We start from the raw sequence: 18111 nt of genomic DNA, 5'->3' as shown, positions 1-18111 counted from the left end.
CTTTGTCATATCAAACTCAGTGCTACAGATGGTACAAGAAAGTTATATTATATCAAGTTATAAGTCAGATCATTCTCCTGTTTTCTTAACTCTCAAACTTGATAACTTTACACATGGAAAGGGATGGTGGAAATTCAATAATTCTTTGTTGCATGATTTGGAAATTTATAAAAACTATCAATGAGACAATCGAACAGGTTAAAGAAAAGTATGCACTACCTGTGTACAGTAGAAATCATATCGCCAACATACCAAATTCGGAAATACAATTTACTATCAATGACCAGCTTTTTTAAAAACTCTTTTGATGGAAACAGAGGGAAAACCATATCTTACTCAAGCTTTGTCCAAAAAAAAAAAAAATTATGAAAAGGAAAAAAATCTTATATCAGATATTAAAAAATTAGAAGAAAAATATGAAGAAAATTTACAACAAATAAATGATAAACTACAGATTAATGGGTAATATAATTAGATCCAGACTAAGTGGAGAGATGAAGGAGAAAAGCCTACTAAGTATTTTTTTTTAACTTGGGGAAATAGACACTATACAAACAAAATAATACCAAAATTGAAAAAGGAAGAAGAGAGTTTGCATGAAATTACAAATCAAGAGGCAATTTTGACTGAAATTGAAATTTATTATAAAAATCTTTATGAAAAGAAAGATGAAAGTGTTGATTCTGATCTTAAGGACATTGTTGAGTACGTATATGTCCGTCTGCACAATATGTCCGCCTGCAATAAATGTCCGTCCAATTGTGGACCAAACTGTCCTTATATGTCCGCCTGCACTAAATGTCCGCCCAATTTTTGTCCAAACTGTCACTATATGTCCGTCTGCACAATATGTCCGCCTACATTTGTAACGTATGGTCACTATATATCCGCCCATATTTTTCTTCATAAAACAATCGTCCAAACGAGTGAAATCTTTATCAATTTGTATTTTAAATGTTCTTTCTCTGTGTGTATATATATATACATGTATATATACACACACACACACATATATGTATATATATATAGGCGATACTGCAAAAATAATATGTATACGGTGTGACTGTTGGACCGAGCGAAGCATCATATGGTCATTGGCGTGTCCAAAGTGATAATCATAGAGGGCGAAGCCCTCTCACGGCCCGAAGGGCCGTGAGAGCGGAGCTCTCCCTATAGGTAACACGTATATACATGTTTAAAAGGAAAATATAGGAAAATAATGAAAAATTAAACCATACCTATGGAACTTGAAAAGTTTGGTACCAATGGCGTCGATTCGAATATTAGCGCGTGGACATGTATTCCTCCATTTTGAATCTCGTCTACCCTAGTTCACGTCGTTCTGAGATGTTACATAAAATCCGTAAAAGCATGTAAATCTTATTTTCTTAATCATATATAATCACTCCACGATTAACGCCATGTTTTTGTTGTGGTTCAAACGCTATGTTTGTAAATTTGCTAAATAACGACGCTGAATTTGACGTCACAATGTACTGTTTACATCAATTGCGTTATATTTCCCGCGTTCAATATATATGCGGATCAAATGTCCAAAATTAGGATGCTTTGATACAGCTCCGTCCGCGTGCTAACTTCGGGTTGTTTTTGTCCTGTTTTGGATATAGATACTAATGCCCAAACTTCTTTGTTTCGCCCTCAAACACGGTCACGCCGTACAACATATTAATTTTGTTAAGTACGATAAATCATAATTTTTATTTATGAAATTCTCCTTGCGCTAAAGACCCAGTAACATCTAAATATGAAAGGGGGACATATGAGGATAGACAAAGGATCCACCAATTCATTTAACGCGGGAATATAACGGCAGCAGACGTAAACCATGCATTGTGACGTCACATTTAGCCTCGACTTTTTTTCTCTTTCTAATCAAACAATTATAAACAACAATACATCCCGTTTGCATTTTTTAAAAGACAGTTAAAATAAACAGAACTAACCAACAAATTCAAAGTAGTAAAAACGTACACGTAAATATATCGCATATTTTTATTTAAGAAACTCGTGAACTCGTTCATCTATTTAGTCGTATTACTCTTTTCTTATTTGATGATTGGCTAAAAACTGTAACAGTAATAATTATCCCATTCATTTTTAACAAACTAAGTGTTTGAATTACAAATTGCACATCAGTCTTGTATTTTTGGCATGCCAAATTAAAACACGAATAACCGTAGAAGCAGCTACACTGTAAACAAGAGATGTTTGTAAAACACATATGCCCCCCCCCCCCCCCCCCCATGGTGCAAAATTGAAAAGGGTTATACACACACACATCATTTAATTGAGAGTAGTATCATCAATTCAAAATATTGAGCAGACAATATCTTCCTATGTCAAGAGTGGATTGACCATGTGACCTAAAAATCAATAGGGGTCATCAACTCCTGAAGATGTACCAGTGTACCAAGTTTGCTGTCTGTCAAGCAAAGGGTTCTCAAGATATTGAAGGGACAGTATATTCCTATGTCCAGTTTGACCCTTGACCTTTGACCATGTGACCTCAAATTCATAAGTAGTCATTTTCTCCTGATGATGTACCAGTGTACCAAGTTTGATGTCTGTCAAGCAAAGGGTTCTCAAGATATTGAACAGACAGTATATTCCTATGTCCAGTTTGCCCCTTGAACTTTGACAATGTGACCTCAAAATCAATATGGGTCATCTTCTTCTAAAGATATACCAGTGTACCAAGTTTGATGTCTGTCAAGCAAAGGATTCTTGAGACATTCAGTGGTCAATATATTCCTATGTCCAGTTTGACCCTTGACCATGTGACCTCAAAATCAATAGGTGTCATCTTCTCCTGATGATGTACCAGTGTACCAAGTCTGATGTCTGTCAAGCAAAGGGTTCTCAAGATATTGAGCGGACAGTATATTCCTATGTCCAGAGTAAATTGACCCTTGACTTTTTGACCTGAAAAACAATAGGGGTCCTCTTCTTTTTATAACCAACCCACATATGAAATATCATTACAATCAAGTGAAAGGTTCTCAAGATATTGAGCGGACAACTCATGGTCTACCACATGGGGTTAAGACCAGCAGTTTCACCTTGACCTTTGACCTGAAAATCCATAGGGATCATCTACTCTCTAAGGAAAGCCTCTGTATCAATTTTGGCTATTATCAAGCAAAGGGGTCAGAAGATATTGAGCGGACAACACATGGGCTTAAGACCAGAGGTTTGACCTTGACCTTTGACCATGTGACCTGAAGGTCAATAAGGATAATCTACTCTCCAAGGGCAACCCTTGTACCAAGTTTGGTAGTTATCATCCATAGGGGTCAAAAGTTATTGAGTGGACAACACATGGCATAAAGACCAGCAGTTTGACCTTGACCTTTGACCATGTGACCTGAAAATCAATAAGGATAATCTACTCTCCAGGAGCAACCCCTGTACCAAGTTTGGTTGTTATCAAGCAAAGGGGTCGAAAGATATTGAGCGGACAACACATGGTCTACAGACCGACCGACAGTTGCAAAACAATATGCCCCTTTTTTTTCAAAGGGGGGGCATAAAAATGTGTTTAGAGTTCAAACACTTTTCTAAACACTTTGTTGTCACACTTTTTTATTACATGTTTAGATCCTAAAAATGTTAAATTTCTAAACACGTATGAGAAAGTGTTTAGAAATTAAACACTTGTGTGCTTAGAAATTAAATATGTCTAAACACATAAATGGAAGTGTTTAGATTCTAAACACATAACCGTTTAACAGCTAAACACTTCACTACTACCTCCTTTTTACCTCCAGAAAAAAATACTCTTGTAAATTTTGATGCAAACAGAAGCTTATAAATTTTATTGATCAATACACATAATCATATATCAAACATTTTAAAGCATATCAGCGATATTTACTATAAAAGCCATAGTACATGAACATGTGTGTTCAACTTATATCACATAGAAATTAAGGTATATTGTGTCGATGTATGTGAAAAAGCATGAACATGTGTGCTCTGACAACTTCACACAGAAATTAAGGTAATACAAAGAGCAAATCGGTGTGCATTTATATGAAAAGCCATGACTTCAAACAGAATATACTCTACATCAAAAAGGGGTGTGTTCCATATGTCAAAAATCATGAACAAATGTGCTCAACGTCTCACAGAAATAAAAGTACATCTAAATGTAATGTGTTCATGTGTGTAAAAAATCATAAACATATGTGCTGGACTTAATGCAAAAAAAGAGCATTGAATAGTAATGTATGTGCAATACCATAAGTTTCATGTGTCCAGCTTCACATCCCAAAACATGTGCTCGACTTCACAAAAGGTATTGTGTTAGGTATGTTAATTTGTACTTGTTTTCATCTTTGTGCAGTACTATGGACTTAAATGTACTATAAAAAGGTTCAAGACATTCAAAATACTTGTATATTCTCTGCTGAATTAAAATAATGGCATCTGATAAAATATAAACTTATGAAATTTATACTAGTATATTATTCTATCAATCAAATTTCCTTATATACATTTAAAGATTTCCTTGAAACTGAGCAAAAACCAGATTTAATGAAACTTGTATAAACAAACATCACATGTAATTCACTTGCATTGAGATAAAAAAAATTATTCTAAAGGAAATGTCATGCATGTCCTTAACTTAATTCCCGGAAAACAATCCTCAAAGATGTTCACAAATTTCAAAATAATTTTGACTCATGACAAACTTATTTTTCTTGTCTTCAATATTATAGTTGGAGGAATCCAAGAAGTTGAAATTGTTTTGGGCAGGCAAGTCTCAAACACAGTAACAAAAAATGAGCAATGACAATGCCTCTTAATAAAATCTGTTGGGGACTTCCATTTTTATGTCTCCTGCAAGAAGTAGATATATGCATTGCATATTCCTTGGTCCCCAGTGAAAAGCTATTCTTGGTGGTTTGTCACTCTTTGAAGTTACTCCCTTGAATTCACTCAGCTGCAAATTAATTGAAATATAGCTTAAAATATATGATATTGCTATATCAATCTTTGAAATGTCATAAACTCAAAATTTTAAATTGGAATATTTAAAAAAAAATTCAACATCAGGGCATGATTACTCATATCAATATGTAAGCAATAATGTGGCCCTTGGGCCTCTTGTTCTTTTTTGCAACACTTTTAAGCTAAATATGTGTACATCATTCTTCAACTTAGTGTACGTAATTAAAAAAATTATATATATATATATATTCACCTTAACAATGAGCTGGCGGTTCTGTTTTCCCTTCAAGTTGAATTTGAGTTAAATCCACTCCTCTGAAAATCCAACCACTGACATCCTATGCGAAAAGAAAGTGGTGCATTTGTTACCCTCATTGAAAAATATTTCTATAGTAGCATCTTTTCACCTCAAAATAGGAATTAGTAATATATATCTATAGCTCGTTACATTTAGGTCAATCATTCAATATCATTCTACATTAGTTTCTGTGGAAACGAGGGGGTTATTTAATTCGGTCTTTCTATCCCCCTCGTTTCTGTCCAAGTCCTCATAAAGTATGTGGGAAATCAGTCGCGCTTTGGTTTGAATTTATTTCAGCTTACATTTGATGTGAATCGTTTGAAAACTTACATAAATCAATTCATGAATGATTTTGCCGCAAGGGGATACAATTGAAACCATTCAATTCCACACGAAAGCAACGATAATCGTCATCATTTCAAACACAACAGCCTTTCGCTGTCAAATTCGCCTCCATGATAAACAATGACTTCAGCGCATGCGTCACCTCATTTTGTAAAACAGCTAGAGGCCCATTAGGGATGAAATTTCTTACTTTAGTAAATTGCACACAAATCTAACTTTTTCAGTTTATTTTTTCATTACACGTATAGTATTTTTGTGAATGGACATATTTTTCTGAATTTGAAAATACAGAAAACAATATAGATAAAAAGGAAGTTGTTACATAAATTATTCTAAGTGTTTGTTGAAATGAAAAATAGAAGAAAATGTACGTAATATATTTAATTGTAATCGCAAGTTCGATATTGTCTGAAATAAATGCGCATATTGTTTTTGCTGTGCTGTTTGTTTTAAAAAATGTCATTGTTGTAGCAAAACAAAAAAAAAGAAAGAAAGAAAGAAATGAATAATGATAAAAAGAAAGAAAAAAGATAAACAGAAGTGTTGAAATGTATGGGATTAAATATTGTTTGATTTATCTCGACCATGATATCAGGCACGGATATAGATTTTCAAAGAGGATGAACCAGAGGATCTGTTGACTGTTGTTGATACCATGATATGTGTTTTGTACAGTGTACTTATTTTTTATCGTATGCTTGCAATATTATAAGTTAGTTACCGATTAAAACATCCTTTAAAAAAGAATTAAATATGACAAACGTTATATTTACAATGCTCATTGATAAATGGTCAATATCTGACAAAAAACTTAATTCACTTAGTCTTCATCCCCCCCTCCCCCCCTTAAAACAAAATTTGATGATGTTGAAAATAATAATCAGTGTACATGAATATCGATGTCGGATTGCATAAACTTGCAGGAGTTTCGAACCCCTCCCACATAAATATTTAAAATTAAGTTTTGATCCAGCATTGATGATTTGACATTTCCACTAAAAGAGTTCAATTGATTCTTTTGGACGCATGTGAATGAACCTCTTTGTTAAATAATTAATGTCCAGTTTGATATTGGGGGTAATCGTTCATTAATGACACTCCAGAAAGTCTCTCCTTGCCCATTGTGGAACGTAAAGTACATCTTTACAAGTAAGTGTTGAAATGAAAAGGACCTTTCTGCTTTGCAGTTGGTAACGGGTAAGGTGCAGCCGATGAAGAATTATAATTTCTGCAGGTTGGAAAATATCGTTATTGAATTCCGACAAGCATTCCACTTGGCATCAACTAAATCTACGACTGACCACTTCTGTTTCCAAGCGCTGGCCTCGTGTTGGAGAGACGTGGGCGATTAAAAGTCATTTCCCTGCATAAATAAACTCTCTCTCTCCCACTCCAAAATCAAAAGGAGGATTGCAGCCCGTGTACCCCCCCCCCCCCCCCCCCCCCCCCCCCCCCGTCGAGATCCGCCAATAAATGTTAAGTAGACTGAAATTAATAACCTTCATTGATTTGCAGTTTAACAGTCTGTATAAACAGATAAAGTTCTTCTGTCACAGGTTTGTTGTTCTGTCATAGATTTGTTGTTTTTCAATTCATGGTATGAAATTCCCTATAAGAAGATAACCCCCCCCCCCCGAAAAGGAAGGTATAATGAATAAATATATAATAATAACAAAATATGAAAATAAAAATGAATGAATATAAAAGGGGGGAAATAGATACATGAGATGCGGTTCCTTTAATGATATCTAATCCCATTTCAGGAATGCAGTACACACTGCCCATTTTGCACCTTTGAGTGGTCTTTTTAAAATATCTTTTATTCACAATAAATTTTTACTTATTTTGTTTCCAGTAATACGCAAGATCGCGACTACTTTTTCTGTCTTGGTTTTAAATTTTACTTTCCCCTTTCAAAGTCTTGCGAGACTCAAGAGTTTGCGAGAATTTGGGCATGTTGGTAAATAATACCAGTTCTGCAACTTTTGTCGTGATCGATTCACCCAATTTTAACAATGGCGCACTGTCATTGCATTGCAGTAGACTGTAGTTAATGATTCAAGAAAGAAATATAATACGCAGAAATATCCACAACTGATATATTCTAATGGAAATGTGGATTTTTTCCCACTGCTGTCAGCCAGGAAATTCCCAAAGCTGAGAAGAGCTTGCGTCAAAATATATAGCTTCGCGAGCTAAATTCAGAAGTTCATTTTTCCTGTATCCAGACGCTTTTACACACCCTTCATCTAAAAATGCTTTTAATTGTGGAAAGCACGTGGAGGTTAAATCGTCTTCCGATGCCATGTTTTGAATAAACAAAAAATGCCCAAGGTCGACACGCTTTTCCGGACTTCTTTACAAGAGAGTTCCACTAACTCGGTATTTACGATCTTGCGTATTCATTTTCATATTCAGAAGAATAAGTCCATTCACAGATATGAAATGCATTGCGTGTGATGAGAAATAAACTGAAAAGGTTAGATTTGTGTGTGATTTACTAATAGTAACTCATTTCACCTCTCTTGGGCCTCAAGCTGTTTTACAAAATGAGGTGACGCATGCGCTGAAGTCACTGTTTATCATGGAGGCGAATTTGACAGCGAAAGGCTGTTGTGTTTGAAATGACGACGATTATCGTTGCTTTCGTGTGGAATTGAATGGTTTCAATTGTATCCCCTTGCGGCAAAATCATTCATGAATTGATTTATGTAAGTTTTCAAACGATTCACATCAAATGTAAGCTGAAATAAATTCAAACCGAAGCGCGACTGATTTCCCACATACTTTATGAGGACTTGGACAGAAACGAGGGGGATAGAAAGACCGAATATAAATAAGCCCCTCGTTTCCACAGAAACTAATTCTACATGTACTTAAAATATACATTCTATTGACATGGTACTGTACCTTTAAAATTCCGTTGTACCTACCTCTTCACTTATGGAAATTATCCCAATCTTCTTTAACCGATCTTGGACATCATGTCCAGAATATGATTCTCTTACATTATAAGGCTGCGACATTTTTCTGCAAAAAGTAAGTCATTAAGTGTTCACTGTTCTGTATTCTTTGAAACTGTTCACTGTTCTCAATCTCAATTCTGTATCAAATTCAAACCATGTTTACGATATATTTGATATTTTTAATCTCGATCCCGAATGATAAAATGTAATACCGATCTCGACTTTGAACCTGAGTGTATAGCGTAAACTAAATATATTAACATACTGAATATTAATGTTATATACAAAGATTTTTATAAACATCCAAATTGCAAATTGGTCATTCTTTGTAAATAACTCAAATCAAAATATATGTTTTTGTCCACCAATTTGCGGCATGAGAAGAGCCTTTTAATATAAGGAGATTGTCAAACATTTAAAACAGAATCATCAAGTATTTGGAGGAAACATATATCTCCTGTAGAATTTGATTATCAATACAGCATTTAAAACTGTGAGAGGTATACATAAAAACACTTGCCTAGATCGTCAACACTGGTCCACCATGAGCACAGTCTGATCTGATCATTTCCTTTGTCTCTTATCTTTACGGCGAGAAAACGGCGCGCAACGTAAAAGTGTTAGATATTATACATGTTATGTTATATGCGTTTACGAATTAAACACATATCTAAAGACGTTTAGTGCTAAACACGTCTTTTATGTGTTTAAAATCTAAGCACATTTTTTAACGAACAAAACAATATGGCAGCGCCCATATGGATCACAAAATTTCCAGTGAACGTATGTAGAGATTATCCATAGGCGTAGCTTGGGTTCGAATGTTACCGAGGCAGGGGGTCTGGGGGGCTGTGCCCCCCAGAAGCTATCGACATTTTAACAACGTAAAAGGTGTTTTTTTTTTTTTGTTTTTTTTTTTACCGAGGCAGCTGCCTCGGTTGCCTCAATGGAAGCTACGCCACTGTTATCTCTATTCATTTGCTGATTTTCTCAATTTTTCTTTTACATACGTGTTACCTTTAGAGCCTTGCTTCGCGGATGGGCCTTCGGCCCGTTCGAGCTTCGCTCGGTAATATGTATACGGTGTGACCGTTGGACCGAGCGAAGCATGAAATGGTCATTGGCGTGACCCAAGTGGTAATCATAATTCCGTTAAGTACGGTAGATTATGATTCATTTAAAATATATATTTTTTTAATGAAATTTTCCTTGCGCTAAACACCCAGTAACATCTAAGTATTAAAGGGGTTTATATGGGGACAACAGTTCTACAAGATCCGCCTATTCATTAAACGCGGGAAATAAAACGCAAGGCGACGTAAACTGTGCATTGTGACGACACATTTAGCCTCGATTTTTTTTTTTTTTTAATGTGCTACGATGATTCAACCAGACACTCGGCTGTCTCCGTAAATCTCCGACGAGCAGAGAGTCTGGTAAAGACACGCGATAATAACTGTTACCGCTAGGGAGCGCTAATTTAGTTTCCGTTGGATTCTCTCTGACATAAACAGTCAATTCCGAAATTTGATGCTAATTAGTTGATCCTTCAATAGTGATACTAATGGGAAAATCATTGCTACATGTACAATAAAAAAAAATACGCTCTTTGTCACACAGGCACTTGTTTCTGTAAATGACTTATGACTTCTGTATACTAATAACAACACAAGGTACTTAGCTTCAAATGACACAGAATGGCACCCCCTGAGAATGTCGGTCTTTTGAGTCTCCAGGGAATATGCGATGCAAATGTATTTACTACCGTTGTATTGTACAACCATTCAACTTAAAAACCATGTATGACATGACTACATTCATTGCCTCTTATCGCCGAAAACTGCAACAAAACATGGATTTTCCGTTTTATACCACGAAGTGCTATGTACTGATACCGCGCAGAATACGTGGGTGATTTTGACTGGCTAGCACGCTCTTCTAAAATTACGTTTGGAATTCTTTAGAGTTATTTATAGAAAGATAGAGCATCAGAGATGAATTAAAAATAACAGGCAAAAGGATGATTTTAATGGTGACCATTAACCACAATTGATCTTATTTTATATAATTTGGTTACTAACATTAGGGGGCGAATGCTACAAAAAATAAAGGGGACTCCATCCCCCCATATTTTTTTTTCCACAGACACCTGATAACTATAATCCGCCCTTTCTGATTTTTTTTTGCGGTGACAATTCCTCCAAAATAGATGTTTTGCACACTCGGTGCCGCCATATTTAATTACCTAATTATATATGCGTGTCAAAGGTCATAGGGGAAAAAACGACGTAATCATGGACGCAGCCTTTTGACAAATCAACGATGTATGCTTTTCCCCCAAAAGTTTTTAATGATTCATCTCTTATATTATGATAGAATTTGTTTACATAATAGATAAAGAGGACCAAAGGTTTACTTTATAATATCTTTTATGGAAAGTTCCTTTCTAGAATTTCTATGAGAAACTATTTATTGGCACTAAAGTTGCTTTTCATACCCATGTTTGAAGATTCCATTTCATAATAAACAATCATTTTTACACTAAAAATCTTAATTCTGAATTGCACAAAAATGTAAAATTTCGATAATAGAGTCTACCCCTCTACCGGCTACTGGACCCATTGTATTGTGATGTTTTTAGGGACAGGGGGGTATTCATTATTAATGGTAATTTTACAAAGAAAATAGATTATAATGCATTACAACAAATCACGGCAGTATTATCCAGGCACATCATAGCGTCCCTTATCAAGGGGAGGGGGGGGGGGTACAAAATATAAATATTGACAACTACTACGATCTATACCGATGATATTTTTAAAAAGGAAATTTTACAAAAAAAAGGGGGGGGGGCGAGATTATAAGCACGACGACAAATTTTGAAAATCACTTGTAGTCTATATAGTTAGTGAAAGTCAGGAATAATTCAGGGCTTTTCCAACCCCCTTCTCTCCTTACACTCGTCAAATATACCTCCATCTCTTTGCATTCGTCTAATACAAACCCTCCTTTCTTAGAATCGTCAAATCCCCCCAGCCCTCCTTTTCCTTACACTTGTCTTACACACCCCTTTTTCCTTACACTCGCAAAGAGAAGTCGGTTGTTTAAATCAGACTGCTGAAAATGGATAGATTAACAGTTGGGTATTGGGTGGTGAACCTAAATTGCCTGGTTTATAATTAGTATCCTTATTATTTGCAATAAAGTTTCTAGCTATAATATATATAGGCCTACATATGTTATACCTAAAAGTGAACTTTGAACTGGTCATTTGTCAAAGTTAGAGATAAATTAAATAATTGTGTAGACATCTCGTTTTTTTTTTTTAAATTGTCAGAAGCTTATAAGATCTAAAATCATACAAATGAAATATATCTCTCACTCTGTCTCATGGGCAAGTAGAAGAAATTTATAATTGGGAAAAGAATATCGTGCGGATAGGAGCTCTAATATAAGCGCGACCGTCGTGCGAATATTGAAAATGATTGGCACGACAATGATGCTGATAGACACTTTAAAAAACAACCAAACAATTCGTAAAACTTAATTCAATCCAAACTTCAAAATCCGTAATTGTGTGAGGGGTGACTTAATTCATAGGTTCAAACTTAATTACTACTCAGTACTGCATACCACAGAAGAGAGAGAGAAGAAGGGGGGGGGGGGGGGCGGGGGTATGCCGATAAATCAAACCACTTTGTCATTTTAAAAGAAAAAAGACACATTGTCAATAAAATTATTGAACTGTTATCACTTCTCTATGCAATGTACTACTTCACTTGGTTAATTTTAGAGAGCTAATGACTGTAATTCGATAGAAAACATTGCAAGTGAAAGTAGCGAGCAGACATAAACAACCTATACTTCACCAGCTCAAATTAAACAAATGTGAATGAAACATTCTAATCTGCAACTCTTAGTGGTAACTTTAAAGTGTATTTTTTACGAATGTTATATTTTTATCATCTTACATGTTTAAACAAAGTATGTCTCACCAGTAAAATGTTGGTGAGCAGCCGTCGTCGTTCGCTGTTTCACATTGACAAAGGACCCGGATGTAAGATTTTTTTCCCCCTATGACCTATGAATACATGGGAATGACTGCATTTTCTAAACTTGATTTTCCCCGTAGATGTCTCTTTGCCGAAATGCTACAAATGCCGAAAACGGTGGTTTTGATTCAAAAACGAACTTTTTTGAAAAATAATTCAATAAATCTGTGAACAGATTCCGGAAAAACACATGTCAATTTGTTGTTTCCGATGCTGGGATTAGTGATCGTTATTTTGTATCCGTTGCTTTTTGAAGTGAAAAAGTGGACTTTTTGTGATTTTCAAAGATTCTTGAAATGCATATATAATGGATTAAATGGGGCTCTTCGATTCAAAACTTTAACTATAAATGGAACTCCGACTTTTGTATCAGTTACATTGAAAGTTGTTTCATTGAAAAGATACGAACATGAAGAATGGGGTATGATGCTGGAACCGCGTTAACCGTGTGTTTATGCAGAGGTTAGTTTACAATCGTGATTTTACATATTTTTCTCTATTACTTGCTTTACGTAATGACTGATAGTTCGAATTCCAAGATGGCGGCATGCAAATTAGCCAAATGGTAAGAATTTCTCCATATGTCCCACTGATATCGGAACAGATCCGTAATATTAGGGATGAGGGGGAGGGGGTTCGCCGGAGAAGTTGGAAGTTGCACGTGGCTTGTTTAAATTTCCTGACAGACAATGATAAAAATAATATGTTTTACGGCGTGACCGTGTTTGAGGGCGAAGCAAACAAATTTTGGCATTGGTATCTATATCCAAAACAGAACAAAGACAACCCGAAGTTAGCACGAGGACGGAACTGTATCAAAGCATCCTAATTTTGGATATTTGATCCGCCTACATATTGAACGCGGGAAATATAACGCAATTGATGTAAACAGTACATTGTGACGTCATATTCAGCGTCGTTATTTAGGAAATTTACAAACATAGCGTTTGAACCACAACAACAAACATGGCGTTAATCGTGGAGTGATTATACATGATTAAGAAAATAAGATTTACATGCTTTTACGAATTTTATGTAACATCTCAGAACGACGTGAACTAGGGTAGACGAGATTCAAAATGGAGAAATACATGTCCACGCGATAATATTCGAATCGACGCCATTAGTACCAAACTTTTCAAGTTCCATAGGTATGGTTTAATTTTTCATTATTTCCCTATATTTTCCTTTTAAACATGTATATACGTGTTACCTATAGGGAGAGCTCCGCTCTCACGGCCCTTCGGGCCGTGAGAGGGCTTCGCCCTCTATAATAGTCATGATAAAGATCTTCAGAACCTTAATTAGTGTAAACTAACTAACTAACTATATTTATTTCCAATCAAGGGCCCTCAAGGGGCAGCATGAAAATACATACAAATAGTATGTATGGGTGGGGGGTGGGGTGGGGGGTTATAGTGTTCGTCATTGCTGTCTCAATTTTTTCCCCTCAGGCTGGGAGGGGGGGGGGGGGGTCATTCTTTGCTCCAGGGCTTCAATTTATAACTTTTAAGCTTACATGCATTAATATCTTCTCATTCACTACTACATAGTACTATCAAAAATAGTGGAGGGGCCATTCTCGCAATATATCTTCATTTGCATGCATGAAAATAACAGTTAATGTTCATTGTCAATTAAAAAGGTTGGCCAGTCGCCTTCGAAAAACATTGATATGTGCCTGCAGCGTTCTTGGTACTTATAGTGGGTTTCATAAAACTTCAATGTACAGGTACTTTTCACATCAATGCATATCACAAAGTCAATAACACATCACTAAAAAACTTTCCTTGCTCTATTTTGCATACTTCCAAATAATCTTTTATCTGTATTTTCTCTGACTTTCCATAAATCTGCATGAAACATGCAATTGGCAGAAATATTTCTCATACTAGTTAACGAAGTTGTATTTATAGTAAGTCATAATTTCATTATTATCTTCATCAGAAATGATTCCGACACGAAAATATTTTTAAATCTCCACTCGGGAAGTCTTGGCTTCTATCTTCTGATGACATGTAAAATCCCGAAACGTACGAACAGCTTTGGGTTTTTTGAGTAACTAAAAATAGCGTACAGCGTCTTCAATTTAAAATTTTTATTTTGTTAACAAAGCAATATTTTCAAGATTTTTTGGTAGTAAACATCGTATCAATTTATTGTGATAATAAAACAATGAGACTTTATTTTTCAACACAACGAATATACAATTTTCATTCTGTGCGGTATCAGTACATAGCACTTCGTGGTATAAAACGGAAAATCCATGTTTTGTTGCAGTTTTCGGCGATAAGAGGCAACGAATGCAGTCATGTCATACATGGTTTTTAAGTTGAATGATTGTACAATACAACGGTAGTAAATACATTTACATAGCATATTCCCTGGAGACTCAAAACGCCGACATTCTCAGGGGTGTCATTTGAAGCTAGGTACCTTGTGTTGTTCTTAGTATACAGAGGTCATAAGTCATTTACAGAAACAAGTGCCTGTGCTTTGTCAGCTGGAAATTGTACTTTCACTTTTGCCTCCTAAAGTAATTTTGATAAAACGGTTTTACCATTTCCCGTCGGTAGAGCAGCAAATAAATCCTTTCCTTTACAAAAGTTTTTATAAACACACTAGATGTAAATCCTTAAGCTTAAACGGCAAATTCAATCTATTACAAATTTCTTCGGTAGTCGTTATTTTGAAGGTGTGTTGAATCAACCAATCAAATTAAATACCTAAATTTTGGTAAGCCTCGTTCTGACGTTACAAACGTTATCGCGTATCTTAACTAGACTCTCTGCTCTTCGGATATTTACGAAAAAAGCAGAGCGTCTGGTTACACGAGACTATGAGATTCGATGAAAACAAGCGGTATTATCGCGAGATTATACTTACTTGGGTGAAACCAATCGGATCACGCGCTCGTCCTTTTCCGTAACCGGTAAGAAGACTCGGACGTGGATCGTCGCAAGAATTGCATCAAATCGATGCATTTCTTCGCCGGAAGCGCGCCCGTGGATGAGTGTTAATAAAAGGCCAGAACCGAATCCCTGAATAATATGTTATTTATATTTTCACCACAGATTCAGTTTTGGTATCATTAACGTCTTATTCACTCTAATACATAACATGTAAGTGGAAATTGATAGTGGCACAATACCTTAGATGTGTATAATATCTTAGATGCATTTGAAAGTTCACGTTTCATAGTGTAAAGTACGACTGTGACGTCAAAGTTACGTTTATGTATACGTAGCAACCAACTCTGATGGCGTCGATCCACATACGAGGTTCATTTGCAGTTACGGAAATAGCCGAGTAGTTACGATTGGGGTGAAACGTCACCAATAGATAATATATTTCCGGAATAATTGTTGGCGTATAATACGCCATATTCAAATTCAAAAAATTAATCTTAATAAAATATTTTCTAATAGATATAAAATACCTTACATATCCAATTACATGACAAATTTTGCTAGGTACATTTGGAATGAAATTACACGGTATTTTTGGTAGGCTTTATATCAGAGACATGTTTCTCTCATATCTACGTATGTAAGATACAAATATTCTATGAAAGAAAGGTATGTAAGATATTTCTATCTTTCATATCACGTGACGTTTATCTTACATATCCCGTGACGTCATAATCAATACACAACTAGCTTGCAACTTACCTCGCCTCGATTGACGAACACTAGCGTCTGCAAAGCTCTTGTACAAAAAATGACAGATTGTAATGTCCCTGATAATCTCCAGGTGTATGTGACCGGACACAAAAATACACATTCCTTGAACAATTACTGCACACTCAACAACAGTCACAAATTCCTCATACACCTATGTCATCCGGTGCATTATGCCCGTTCACAGAAACCCAGCCCACACGGTCTATTACGTCTAGGCCTACCTCCACATTCACTCTGTCAACGTCTACTGTCCGTGTCTCAGGTGAAATAAGTGCGTTCAATGTCCATGAAACTCGAGTCCTTGCACGCGTGAAAAACGAAAGTCTAGCCATGCCCATATTCACCAACAAAAACCACTTGGAATTCCTCTTCACACACTCGTCATTAAATAACTGCTCAATTAATATCAATATCAATGCTCCTCTAAGAAAAAGAAGAAAAAAAACCGTGCAGTTGTGAATGCATATTCTGATTAGGTCTGTCAAAATGTTTCGCGCTAATGACTGTCGAGTTACGTCACGCACCCTGATTATTGATTTATTCAAAGAGGAATAACTCTAATACAATTCACTTATACACTCGTCGGCCGATTTTTTGTCAGCAACATAGTTGCCAAAATGAAGGTCGTAGAATTCGATTCTGATGTTATTTTTAATGTAGAGCGAAAAATTAATTGATTGAAAAATTCTCAAAATGGCGTCGCTAGGCACAAGGAAAACGGAAAACTCTAGAAATATGAGAGAAAAATACTCTCTTATGAGTTGCCATGAAATATTAAGGTGATTCCACCCTCGGGGTTGCAAAAAAGCGGTAAAACCCTCGGCAAAGCCTCGGGTTTCACAGCTTTTTTGCAACCCTCGGGTGGAATCACCTTATATTTCATGGCTACTCATAAGAGAGTCTTATAATCTTTTTTTTTTTCAATCTAGATAGGGCTAATATTTACTATAAATCAAATTATTTTTTTCATTACAATATGCAAGAAAATTGCCAGAAATTTTACTGAACTTACATTTTTGTTGCACATAAGAATCTTAAGAGCATCAGACAGACAGATAGCGTGGGTTTTTTTCTGAAAGGAAGGGGGGGGGGGGTAACGTAGCAGAGGATAACTCGCGATCGTCTAAAATTATTGACTATCAAACGAAAATAAAAAAGGGACCAAAAATCCATAACAGATGTTCTCTATTCCAAACTTCAACACCATACATGTAAAGAAGGGGGCGGATTCGTCCTACCATGCAATGTAAGGGGAGGGGGGTTGTCAGCCAGTATATCATAATTTGCAAGGGATGATAATTTACTATGCATGTAAATATAACGGAAAATCAACATTATCAAAATTAAAAGTGTCCCGTCTCTGATTAAAAGCGCCTGAGAGTAAAGGATATCAAATTGGAATGGGATATGGTGGTAAAACGGCTTTCTTTTAGATCCAGTGGTACAGTATGTATCAATATCTCACCAGAGCTCACAGAAAGTAGAACTGACTTCATAATGACTTATGAAGGTGATCGGTGGGGAATTAACATATTCTGGTGATATTACTGGTTCTACAGGTATATGTTTTGTAGACAGTGGAGGGGTGGTGGTATGTACACAACATCTGTACACGTACACTACCCACACTTCACGTGTCTGTGCATTATGCAAGCACTAGTGTTTGCACAGCTTTATAAGACACATGAAAGACTGCATGGAAGATAATGACAGGGATGTCACTAAGGATGAACAAGCTCCACTTTTAATTTGGTGTCTTTGTGCATCAAATAAAGTATTTCTTATCTCTC

At 35.8% G+C, this 18111-nt stretch overlaps 1 long non-coding RNA gene across 1 annotated transcript; it reads right to left on the bottom strand.

Moving 5' to 3' along the window:
• Positions 1-3821: 3821 nt before the first annotated feature.
• On the bottom strand, positions 3822-9144 carry LOC125683176 (uncharacterized). Its single transcript, XR_007372800.2, has 3 exons — positions 8554-9144; positions 5228-5312; positions 3822-4966 (listed from the first exon to the last, which is right to left on the bottom strand). It is a non-coding gene; the product is annotated as an uncharacterized LOC125683176 (long non-coding RNA).
• Positions 9145-18111: the final 8967 nt, after the last annotated feature.

Source organism: Ostrea edulis, chromosome 6 (genome assembly GCF_947568905.1).
Source record: "Ostrea edulis chromosome 6, xbOstEdul1.1, whole genome shotgun sequence".
Classification (NCBI taxonomy): domain Eukaryota; kingdom Metazoa; phylum Mollusca; class Bivalvia; order Ostreida; family Ostreidae; genus Ostrea; species Ostrea edulis.
This window is presented reverse-complemented; position numbering and strand designations above follow the sequence as displayed.